The following is a 12174-nucleotide window of genomic DNA, read 5'->3' on the forward strand; positions in this document are numbered from 1 at the left end:
GGGTCCCCCAATACATGGTGTTTTAGAAATTATGAAACACATATTGAAGAGTCATTCAACTGTTTTCATAAAAGGCTAGGCATCCCTCCTAACTAGCTCATGTTCTCCTTCTCTTCTCCCTCCTTCCAAGGATACACATATTGAATTTTCTTCCCGCCCAAGTCCATAGCAGTATGTGGGCAGAAACGCACTGCTGGAGGGGACGGTTTTAGTTCTTCAGCCCTAAGAAAGCTGTTTAATTGCTGTCTTGCACACAAATATAACAGTGGTTCACCTGATTTCCCTGGTGGCTCAGATGATAAAGTGTCTGCCTACAATGAGGGAGACCTGGGTTCGATCCCTGGGTCAGGAAGATCTCCTGGAGAAGGAAAGAGCAACCCACTCCAGTACTCTTGCCTGGAAAATCCCATGGACGGAGGAGCCTGGTAGGCTGCAGTCCATGGGGTTGCTAAGAGTCAGACACGACTGAGCGACTTCACTTTCACTTTTCACTTTCATGCATTGGAGAAGGAAATGGCAACCCACTCCAGTATTCTTGCCTGGAGAATCTCAGGGACAGCAGAGCCTGGTGGGCTGCCGTCTATGGGGTCGCACAGAATTGGACACGACTGAGCAACTTCACTTTCACTTTTCACTTTCATGCATTGGAGAAGGAAATGGCAACCCACTCCAATATTCTTGTCTGGAGAATCCCAGGGACGGGGGAGCCTGGTGGGCTGCTGTCTCTGGGGTCACACAGAGTCGGACACGACTGAAGTGAATTAGCAGCAGCAGCAGCACCCAAAGACTGAACTGGTGATAAGAAGCATTTTCTTTGCAGTTAGAGAGCAAGACTTCATAAATCTATGGCTAGTCACTAAAAAACTGGCATTACAGCATCAGCAAGATTTTTATCTGCCACACAAAATCTATACAGTGTATCCTGCAATGCAGCATATCCATCTCACATTGTTGTAATATGGGTGGGTTATTTTCAGATGAACTTTCTGGTAATGTTTCTGATTATATTTTGACAAGCCTGAGCATCATTTTTTTTAATTGCAGAGAGTGACAAGAGCTTAGCCACTGTGACAACCAAAGTTATTGGATTTGGCTCTAGAAATCAACTGAGCATGGGAGAGTTGAAGAATTCAAATAAAAAGCCAGCAAACCACTGAATATTATGTGATAAGCCCTTTAAATCACGTTATAGACACAGGACTGAGAATTAGGAGCCCAAGTTCTAATCTACTTTCTGTTCTAAAGCTGACCTTGATAAATAATTCATCTTTACTGGACCTCTATTATACCAGCTGTAAAATGAGAGGGTTCAAGTGAAACATTTTTTCAATCCCAAATATTCTACAGTTCAATGATAATATAAAGCCTGGGATACGTGCCAGATGAGAGGGCACAAATGTATTTTGTAGGAAGGAGAGGTTCCTGGAGGCTAATATAGGATATTTTAATTAGTCAGAAAAAGAGAGTCACTTCTCTTGGGGGACGGAACTGGAGTGAAGGTATAGGGACAGAATCTACTCTGAAGGATCTTAGGGAAATTTCAATGTGAAATAACAATGTTATTAGTAATACTTAACCACTTTGAGTATTTACTAAGATGAAAAATATCATCTCATTTAATTCCCATAACAGTTCTAGGTATGGTTATTATTCCCGTTTTACAGAAAAGAAAACCGAGGCACAGGAAGATTCAGAGTTTTCATGAGGTCACACAGCAAGTGGCAGAATCCAGAATGTGAAGCAACCTGGCATTTCAAAGAATAGCTTCTAATTGTTCTTATGGCAGTCACAGGTAGCAGTCGGTGACAAAACTCCCCACAGAAACACTACAGTTTAAGTGCAATTGACTGGAAAACCAGCATAAAAAGAAAATAATAAGCCGTCATCAAGAAGAATGATAATTACCTTTCCTGGAGTGCCATTTGTGTGTTGTTCATTTATTAACTCTAACCTTTCCAGGGGACTTCCCTGGTGGCTCAGTGGTAAAGAATCCATCTGCAATACAGGAGATTTGGGTTTAATGCCTGGGTTGGGAAGATCCTCTGGAGGAGGAAACGGCACCCCACTCCAGTATTCTTGCCTGGAGAATTCTACGGACAGAGGAGCCTGGTGGGTTACAGGCCATGGGGTCACAAAAGAGTCAGACACGACTTAATGACTAAACAACAAAAATGACAATGAACCTAATACATGCCTTTTGTTTTTATTTCTGTTTTAAATGTCCATTTTACAATTAAGAAATCTGGATTCATTTCAACTTGCAATAGCTTAAGAGCTGTTAGGTAGGTGGGTTGGCATTCAACCCTGAGTTTGTCTAACTTCAAGAATCCTACTTATTCCACTATGCCAGGCTGTATTATTGGAAAGAAATAAAAAAAAATTTGCAAATATTAAAAACAGCTGCATCCTACTGTATGCTTTTATTTATATGACATTCTAGAACAGGGAAAACCAGTCTACGGAGACAGAAAGCAGACCCCTGGTTGCTTGGCAAAGGAAAGCAGGGGTTAACTGCGGAGACCAAAAGAAATTTTTGTAATGCTGGCAAAATTTTACATCATGATTATGGTACTATGTTTGTTAAAACTCATTGAACGTACGCTTAAAATAAGTCCATTTTATTATATGCAGATTGTACCTCAATAAAGCTGATTTTGTAAAAAACCCAAGTGAATCTAGTATTTGGTACTCCAGACAGAAGCTGGGGCTGCTGGCATAACCTGTCTTTTCATATGCATGGGATCACTGTGTTGCATATGAAACTTGAGCTCCTGTTTTTGGCTGTGCTGTGTCTTGCTGCTTTGTGTGGGCTCTTTAGTTGCAGCAAGTGGGGGTTACTGTCTAGTTGCGGTGCAACAGGTTTCTCATCGTGGTGGTTCCTCTTGTGAAGTATGGGCTCTAAGGGATAGGCTCAGTAGTTGTGGTTCCCAGGCTCTAGAGCACAGGCTCAACAGTTGTGGCACATGGGCTTAGTTGCTCCTCAGCATGTGGGATCTTCCCGATTATGGGTCGAACTGGTGTCTTATGAATTGGCTGGCAGAGTCTTCACCACTGAGCCACCAGGGATGCCTGAAACATGAGCTCTTAACATCCATTCCAACCACCTTCTGTGATACCTTCTGGTATTGCAAAGGCTGAAAAGCTCAAAATTACATTTCTATGACTTCTTCACAGCAAATGTTCAGTGTGAGTTAAATATACTCAGAAGAAACTAGGAAGGCAGGAGTGAGTCCAGAGCCACCTGCCTACTCTGGTTGTTTCTGCTACCGAGTAGGGTCATGCAGGCATTGGGTTTTTCTACAACAGCATCTCAATGTCCAGAGTTCAGCTTCGGGAGTGTTACAAATTAACAGCTGCAAGGATGACAGTGTCTTCACAATCCTCAGACTAGAGCTATAGCAATGTGACCAAGAATTCAATAGCTTCCCTGAGAGACTCTTGTTTCACACATTTATGACTGGAAAGGGTGATAGCTCCCCTGGCAAATCATTTTGATGTTTATCTCCTGGTAGTAATTTCCAGTGGTTCATTTTAGAGGCTACTCCTCATGTTCTCCAACAATCTTGCAAGCACCTAATTACCTATATTAAGTCCCTTTCTACTTATAATTGTGGGAATGATTTCTGTTTTCCTCAAATTATACACTGACACTACCATGGAAAGATGGTGTGGCTTTATTCAGGCAACCCAATAACTTATGTAATTACCAGCATCATCAGATTGATAGCAAGTTTTACTGAGTACTGCCTTTCTGCCAGAATGAATTCAATAAAGCACAGGTTGAGGGCAGCTTTATTCTTCTCCCCATTCTACTCAAAACTCCACGGATTGATCTGTCTGCTCCTCCATGAATGAAATGAGGCAGAACTCGTCACTTTTTAAGCCATTCTTAGATCTTAAAAAGTCCTCCAATTCATTTCAGCCCCCAAAATCACCTCGTTTCACTCATTAAAATGTCCAATTCAAGGTTGTTAACATGTAACCCAATGCTTTCATCCAATTTAAAACTTGTTTATGCCCCCAGCTTGAGCTTCCTTTGGCCTGTCATTTTGAGGAAGAGAACATGGTTGACTTTTGTTCCAATTCTCTCTAAAATGTTTCTTCATCTCCCTTCTCCTTTCCATGTCCCCTCCTTTACTAGACTACTCAGGTTCCTCTGGAGTTGAAATGTCATTATGTGACATGTGAGCATGACATTATGAGTATGTCATTACTTGCTCAGTCATGTCTGACTCTCTGACTCCATGGACTGTAGCCCACCAGGCTCCTCTGCCCATGGAATTCCCCAGGCAAGAATACTGGAGTGGGTTGCCATTTCCCTCTCCAGGGGATCTTCCTGACCCAGGGATAAAACCTGGGTCTCTTGCATTACAGGCAGATTCTTTACTGTCTGAGCCACCAGGAAAGCTCCTGGAATGTCACTGGGAAGAGGTGCAACCAGTCTCTAGAAGTCTAGATATGACCTGGCACTGGTGCCCTCTGGACATGGTAGATTCTCAATGCTAATTCTTTGTATCAACATAGCTCCCTCAGAGAGCCCCCACTGCCACCTTGCAACATCCAACCAGCTTCTTTCTAGGCTGCCCAGTGAGAAATCCTCCTCAGTTTCCACATCCAGTGGTATATTCTAACTTCTTTTTGCTGAGGTGCAGCTTAGCAGAAAGCCTTCTTGGACAGTCTTTCCAAATGATTCCCACATCTTGCCAGCCCATGGAACACATGAGAAAATTTCCCTCTTCATTGTTCTGTCAGTGGGGAAGCATCGGGGTGCCTGCAGCCATAGCCTCTCACATTTAATTCCCAAAAGTGAAGTGAGTGAAGTCACTCAGTCATGTCCGACTCTTTGTGACCCCATGGACTGTAGCCTACCAGACTCCTCCATCCATGGGACTTCCCAGGCAAGAATACTGGAGTGGGTTGCCATTTCCTTCTCCAGGAGATCTTTTCGGCATAGGGATTGAACCCGGGTCTCCCACATTGTAGGCAGACGCTTTTCCATCTGAGCCACCAGGGAAGTCCAATTCCCAAAGCATGAGTCAAACATTAGTCCCTACTTCACTCGAGCTCTCTGAAGGCTTCATATCTCCCTCCTTGAGATGAAAGGAAAATATTCCCCTCCCTTTCTACATAAGAAGCAGGAGAATAGCTCTTTAAAAAATGATTTCTCTCTTCCTGACCTTATCAACTACGACTTGTCAGTAAGAGATGGGTGATTGCCCACATCAGCTCTCATAGTCTCAAACTCTCTCAGACTTTCTCTAGCCTTGCATAGGTGGCTCAGCAAGTTAGTTTAGAATGTGGAGGTATTTTGCAATTTTTTGATTTTGGCTTTGCAAGTCATGAAATTTTGGTCTTCATGGCTAAAACTGAAGCAGGATATTCCTTAATTATTAGAGAAACCCTCTTATAAGGTAATGATTAAGGCTTCTGTTTTAGAAACAAAAACCAGAGGTTAAATGGCAGAAAATGGAATTCCAACACAAATAGGTATGACTGTAAGGGCTTTGTGGTTAACCATGATCATTATATGTTTGACACTGTAAACACTGAATTATGTCCCCCAAGGACCATGGTTGGATGGCATCACCAACGCGAAGGACGTGAGTTTGAGTAGGCTCTGGGAGTTGGTGATGGACAGGGAAGCCTGGCGAGATGTAGTCCATGGGGTCACAAGGAGTCGGACACGACTGAGCATTGAACTGAACTGAACTGAGGAGCATATAGTGAAGTTCTAATCCCCAGGTCCTCAGTACTCAGAATGTGACCTTACCTGGAAGTGAGAGGATAACAGGCATGAAGGCCAGGGGTCTCCAAATGGAGGAAATAGGCTGCAAGTGTCAGACATTCTTTCTCTCTTTCTTAAGCGGCAGGAGGAAACAAACTACAAGTGTTAGATTTTTTTTCCGCTTCTCTATACAAATATAAAAAGAGGTTTATTTTAAAATTCTGTGTTGCCGTGATGACACCTGGTTCCACCTGAACTTAACTTTTCTCAAACCTTGAGCTAACCAATGCATTTTTCTTATGGAAATGTTTGTCTTAAGCTATGTTAATGAACTATGTATTTACCCTAGACTCTGTCTTCAAGCAGAGAAGGCAATGGCACCCCACTCCAGTACTCTTGCCTGGAAAATCCCATGGACGGAGGAGCCTGGTAGGTTGCAGTGCATGGGGTCGCGAAGAGTCGGACACGACTGAGCAACTTCACTTTCACTTTTCCCTTTCAGGCACTGGAGAAGGAAATGGCAACCCACTCCAGTATTCTTGCCTGGAGAATCCCAGGGACGGCGGAGCCTGGTGGGCTGCCGTCTATGGGGACGCACAGAGTTGGACACTACTGAAGCCACTTAGCAGCTGTCTTCAAGTGGTTCTGCCTAAGGCTCAAAACTCAAAACTTGACAAGCCAGTAAGTTTTACACATGCAAATGTTCTCTTAAGCTATGTTAATGAGACTGTATTTGCTTGGAAATCTGCCTTTCTTCAAGATTCATGTCAATGGTTTTATGGCCTGGGACAACTCACCTTGTGTCAACGTTATCTCAAAATGCATGTTGTGGGTGAGGGGCCTGGTGCCAGTCTCTGAGTTTTGAGACATTTCCTTTCTCCAATTAGCAGACTGCTAGTAGCTATATAAAATCCATGGGATTTTCCAGGCAAGAGTACTGGAGTGGGTTGCCATTTCTTTCTCCAGGGGATCTTCTTGACCCAGGGATGGAACCTAGGTCTCCTGCATTGTGGGCAGACGCTTTACTGTCTGAGCCACCAGGGAATCCCTAGTAACTATATAACATCCGGCTAAAGACTAGGAGGGGGGCACTCTTTCTGCCCCCTTCTGATGTCTGTGTCAGAAGCTTTCCCTATCTCTTTTATACTTTAGTAAAACTTTATTACACAAAAGCTCTGAGTGATCAAGCCTTGTCACTGGCCCCGGATTGAATTCCTCTCCTCTGTGAGGCCAAGAATCCCAGCGTCTTTCATGGCTCAGCAACAACCTTTCAGAAGGAAGGTTAAACTATTTAAACTGTTAGTCTCTCAGTCATGTCTGACTCTTTGTGACCCCGTGGACTATAGCCTGCCAGGCTCCTCTGTCCTTGGGATTAACCAGGTAAGAATACTGGAGTGGGTTGCAATTCCTTTCTCCACAGGATCTTCCTGATCCAGGGATGGAACTTGTCTGAGCCACCAGGGAAGCCCAGGGAAGGAAGTTGTTGCAGTGTAATTTGTCAAGATAAAGTCATATTAGACTAGGGTAGGCCTCTATTCCAATATGATTGCTGTCCTTATAAAAAGCAGGAAATTTGAACACAGAAAGGCACATGGGGAGAAAGTCATGTAAAGACAGGAGTTAAGCTATCACAAGCAAAGGAATTACCAGAAGCTAGGAGAGAGGCCTAGAACAGATTCTTCTCTAGAGCCCTCAGAGGGAGCATGGCCCTGCTGCCACTTTGATATTGGGCTGTGAGTCTCCAAGCTAGGGGACAATAAATCTATTTTTCAAGCCATTCAGTTCATGGTACTTTGTTACACCAGTCCTAGAAAACTAATAAAACAGCTATGTGACAGCCACGGAAATATGACTGAAATTCCAGTTGAAATAAGTCCTGGGAGAAAACACCTGAGCAGCTAAGAGAAGGAAAGGCATTGGAGCAGCAGAGTGGGGCCTGCTGTTTTTCCGTGCTGGATGACAGAAAATTGTGTTCGTCATTAGGAACCTTTGGATGGGCTGCTAAGTAGAAAACTCCTAAATTAGTCTCACTTTCCTAACAACAGAGGACCACTAAATTTACCTTAAAAAAATTTTAACCAAACAAATCTCCAACCAGAATTTTATATAACTGTTTCTGGAAAAGTTTAAGGAAATTTGGAAGGGGGCCAAATAGGAAGTAGTACCTGTACCTGAATGTACAGAACTAGGAATGAATGAAAAGGCAGTACATTATAAGCTTACATTGAACAGTTAATGTTCTTGCTGGCTTTGAGAAGTATTGAGATACTAGGACACTTTAACAAAATTCGCTTATATATACATGGGGCCTTCAGATAAACAAACAATTATAAAGATTTTCACATTGTAATTCATACAGAAAGTGGAGACATATTTGCATGTTCCAGACAAGACACACAAAAACACACTATCATTTTAGAGATTTTAGGTATAGAGCTTTGATTTCCAAAAAAAAATTGGTTCAAGTAGCATAGATATGAAATTAGATATTAATAAAAATACCTCAAAAATCTCAGGGGCTTAGCACAATAAACGTTTGTTTTTCATTCATATCACAGTCCAATGTGGATTAGATGGCCCTCCTGCAGCTTGTAGCTATGCCATCTGGAATGCTTGGTCTCCACTGAGGGAAGGTGGGGGATAGACAGGGTACCCTGGCTCTTAATTGCCTCAGTCCAGAAGGCACACACATCAACTCTGCTCATGGGTCACTGGCCAGAACAAATCAAAGGCCCAGAGGCTGGTTAATGTAGGAGAACACCCGGAATATTGGGGGAATACTCTTTGTCTCTGCCATAAAACTACACAGGGAATGAGTGTGTAAATTACACTAACTCCCAAGCTGCAATGTTTGTTAGATGATAAATCCAATGAGAATCTGATTTCATTAATATTAACAAGCGGGCACTCCAATGCCTTCCTATCTATATGCAAATCATTACAGCCTGGCTTGATTGCTAAAATTAGTGCTGCTCAAAGCCTCCCCATTAATCTGGTAGTTCCCAGAGGAGTACCTCATGTGTGACCCCTCTCGACCGAACTAAATTGTTCCGTGTATAAAACTAAAAAGGAAGTAAGAGCTCTCAGGGGCAGCCTAGTGAGAGAAGAAAGCGGTGAGCAGTCCAGAACTTGGAAAAAAAGTAAAAAGATTGAGGAGAGGGTCTCAACAGAGAGAGGGAGGCCCAGCCAGATGGCAGCTTACAGGAGCCCTGGAGAAAATGGTGGCTAGTGATTTATCCCCCGGATCAGGACAATGATCGCTAATATCCAAGTTTCAGTCATTCTCATGACTGAATTCTTTCCTGACCTGTAGTCATGGCTACATACAGTCTTGTTGCTGTTAGTTGCTCAGTTGTATCTGACTCTGCAACTCCCTGGACTACAGCACGCCAGGCTCTTGTCCTCCACTATCTCCTGGAGTTTGCTCAAATTCATGTCCATTGAGTCAGTGATGTTATTTAACCATCTCATCCTCTGCCACTACAACCTAAATAATACTACAAGTCTGCTACCCTAGAGAAAGGGACAGGCCTTGGGAATTAACGAGGGCTGGAATAACTATGGGGACCCTGATCCCACATTTTGTAGAGCAAACTTACTAAATATAAGTGAACTTATATTTTACAAAAACTTACATCTCAGATCATATGTCCCAATTATTTTATTTAAAAAAACTGTATTCTGTAAAGCAATTATCCTTCAATAAAAAATAATTAAAAAAAAATACTGTCACTGTGGAAAATCAGTCCCATAGGAAAATGGAAAAGAAAGAACTTTTCTGGGGGAAAGCCCCATGGAGAGCAGCTAACAGCACAAATTTGAAAGCAGGTACAGGCAGCATACTTTCACAGCTTTTTGCCAACAATGCTTAGTAGAGAAAAAAAATCTTTCTATATTTTCACTATATTGTATTTGCATCAGTAAATCCTAGAGGAACACCAAAGAAGCTAAAAAAAAAAAAAAAAAGAAGATACTGGGGCCAGAAAAGAGGGGAAACTGGCAGACAAATTTGAGGTAGGAATGAGAATTTTCACTATGTACCTTCTATACTGTTTGATTTTTAAACCATCTGAATATGTTATCTATTGAAGACTATAAAAGCAATTAAGAGAAAAAGGAAAGTCTTCCAACTGCCACAGCCTTGTGCACAAGCTGCTTTGGGAAAACAAAAGAACTGAAGCAGAATTCTTGAGTGAGGCAGTGTAGAAAGTGGGCAGGAGTCACAGAAGAATGTGGACAGTAGCCACTGTCAGAACAATCAGTAAATGGGAACAAGGGGACCTGGGAGCTTCTGACCCAACTCCCCTTTCCCCAAAGCTCCAGAGTTATTTGTATGGAGGAGATGTGGGGCTTTCATATAATGTGGAATGGGAGCTGGACACTTGGAAAAACTTGGACCCAAGAGGAAATGGTGGCTCTAGAAGAATGGGAGGACTTGGGGACATCCAGGTGGCAGACACTTGTATTATACCAGCATGACATTCAAGGACCTTGACAATGTGACCTGATCCTTTCTGGGTCCCACTTCTCTCCTTTACTGGGGTACTCCTCTCCTTAAGGACCAGTCCTCACTAAATGTTGAGGACACTAGATGAAGAAAAAATTAAGATGCTCACATTCCCTTGTGGCTCAGCTGGAAAAGAATCTGCCTGCAACGTGGGAGATCTGTGTTCAATCCCTGGGTTGGGAAGATCCCCTGGAGAAGGGTACGGCTACCCGCTCCAGTATGCTGGCCTGGAGAATTTCACGGACTGTATAGTCCATGGGGTTGCAAAGAGTCGGATACGACTGAGCAACTTTCACTTTCACTTTCAGTCTGGTTGATAAAAACTGACTTACAAACAGCAAGATGTTACTAATACTCTACTAGGAAGGTGTACAGTTTCTGTAAGGACACAAGTGAGGAGTGATCAGCTGTGCCCAGGGAAGACCAGGGAATGAGGCTTCATGGTCAAGGTAGAGCTTGAGTCAAGTCCTGGAAGCAAATGGGCAAGCCAGGAAGTGGGGAGGCGGGGAGGGCACTCCTGGTAAAGCGATCTGTGCAGAGGCTCAGAGGGATGACACAAAGTGGGATTTGAACTCTGTGCTGTGCAAGTGACTCCACATGGTTAAAAACGTAAAGAAAGGAGCTGTTGAGAATTGCAGCCAGAGATGCAAAAGAGGCAAAAGACGCAAAAGACTGTGTGCCACAGTCTTTATCCTAGACAGCAGGGCGTTAATAAGGGTGAACCAGAGACCCTGCAGATATTTGCTAACAGTGGTGAGGACTGATTTGGTCTACTGGAGGGATGTGAGACTGGAAGTTGGTGAGATGAGTTAGACTGTTGCCAAAGAGAGAAGAAAGCTGGAGAACACCTGAAATGAGGCATTCACACTATATCTTACCATTCTGCTGTGACGGAGTTACCTGTGAGGCCTTCAGCAAGTTTCTTCACATCTCTGAAATTTCCATCAGCCAAATTACCTGCTTTATCATTACCATGATTACTTGCTTAAAGGTAAGAACTATTATCCCCCAAGCCCACTGTAGGCTAGAACCTCAGTGCTCTTGCTTCTGGGGAGTCATGGTGCATTGTGGGTACTTCAGTTACCTATTGCTACATGGTGATAAATTATCCCAAAACGCAATGGCTTAAAACGACAATCATGAATCTGGGAGTTGTCTGGGTGGTTCTCCTGGTGGTCTCACTGGGACCCCTCGTACGGCTGCATCAGCTGGTGACGAGGCTGTCCTTAGGTGGTGGAAGGTAGTAGCTTTATCCTTCCATCTGGGGCCTTGGCAGGGCTGATCAGAATGCTGGGACTTAAATTTCTCCACGTGGACTCTCACTATTCCATTATCTAATCCAAGCTTTGAATGTGGTGGCTGACTTCCAAGGCAGTGAAAATGGAAGCCAGGACCTCATAAGTTCCAAGGATTTATTGCTATGAAACAAACCATCCCAAAACAACTCAAACCATTTATTTGATTGATTTGCTTATGATTTTGAAATCTGGGCCATTTAACTCTGTTCCACATGGTACTAGTCGGGGCAGCTCAACAATAGCTACAGGACTCAGGGTGGAGGTTTGGCTCACGGGACTGACACCCCAGCTGGGGTGACTGAATGGCAGGAAACTGACTGGGTTTCTTTCTCTCCACTCCCTCTCTCATCATTCAGTAATCTAGTCTTGGTTTCTTTACATGGAAGCCAGATCCCAAGAGGGCAGAAAAGGCTCTGCAAAGTCTTTTACTGGTCAAAGCATGTCATGAGGCTAGTCTAAACTCAAGGTAAAAGAAGTAGACACAGCCTCTGGATGGAAGGATTGGAAAAGGTGAACTGTAAAATGGTATGTGAAAGGGAAAGAGTTAAGCTGGCTATTTGGAAGTGATCTACCTCAGTGGGAAAGCACTAGTTTGGGAGATCTACACACGGGGCTATAGATTCTAATTCCACCACTCCTTAACT

General features: G+C 43.3%; 1 protein-coding gene across 31 annotated transcripts in view; it reads right to left on the bottom strand.

Moving 5' to 3' along the window:
* Positions 1-12174, bottom strand: part of ASNS (asparagine synthetase (glutamine-hydrolyzing)) — a 164369-nt gene that overhangs the window by 124632 nt on the left and 27563 nt on the right. Inside the window, exon 5 of one of the 31 annotated variants that reach the window (XM_081531569.1) lies at positions 5771-5911. The exons of the other annotated variants lie outside the window; for them this stretch is intronic. The gene's annotated coding sequence lies outside the window, so the exon portion shown is untranslated. The remainder of the gene's footprint in view (positions 1-5770; positions 5912-12174) is intronic. 31 annotated transcript variants of the gene reach the window in all.

The sequence above is a fragment of the Giraffa tippelskirchi genome, chromosome 10 (assembly GCF_054371585.1).
Source record: "Giraffa tippelskirchi isolate mGirTip1 chromosome 10, T2T-mGirTip1v1.2.pri, whole genome shotgun sequence".
Lineage (NCBI taxonomy): Eukaryota > Metazoa > Chordata > Mammalia > Artiodactyla > Giraffidae > Giraffa > Giraffa tippelskirchi.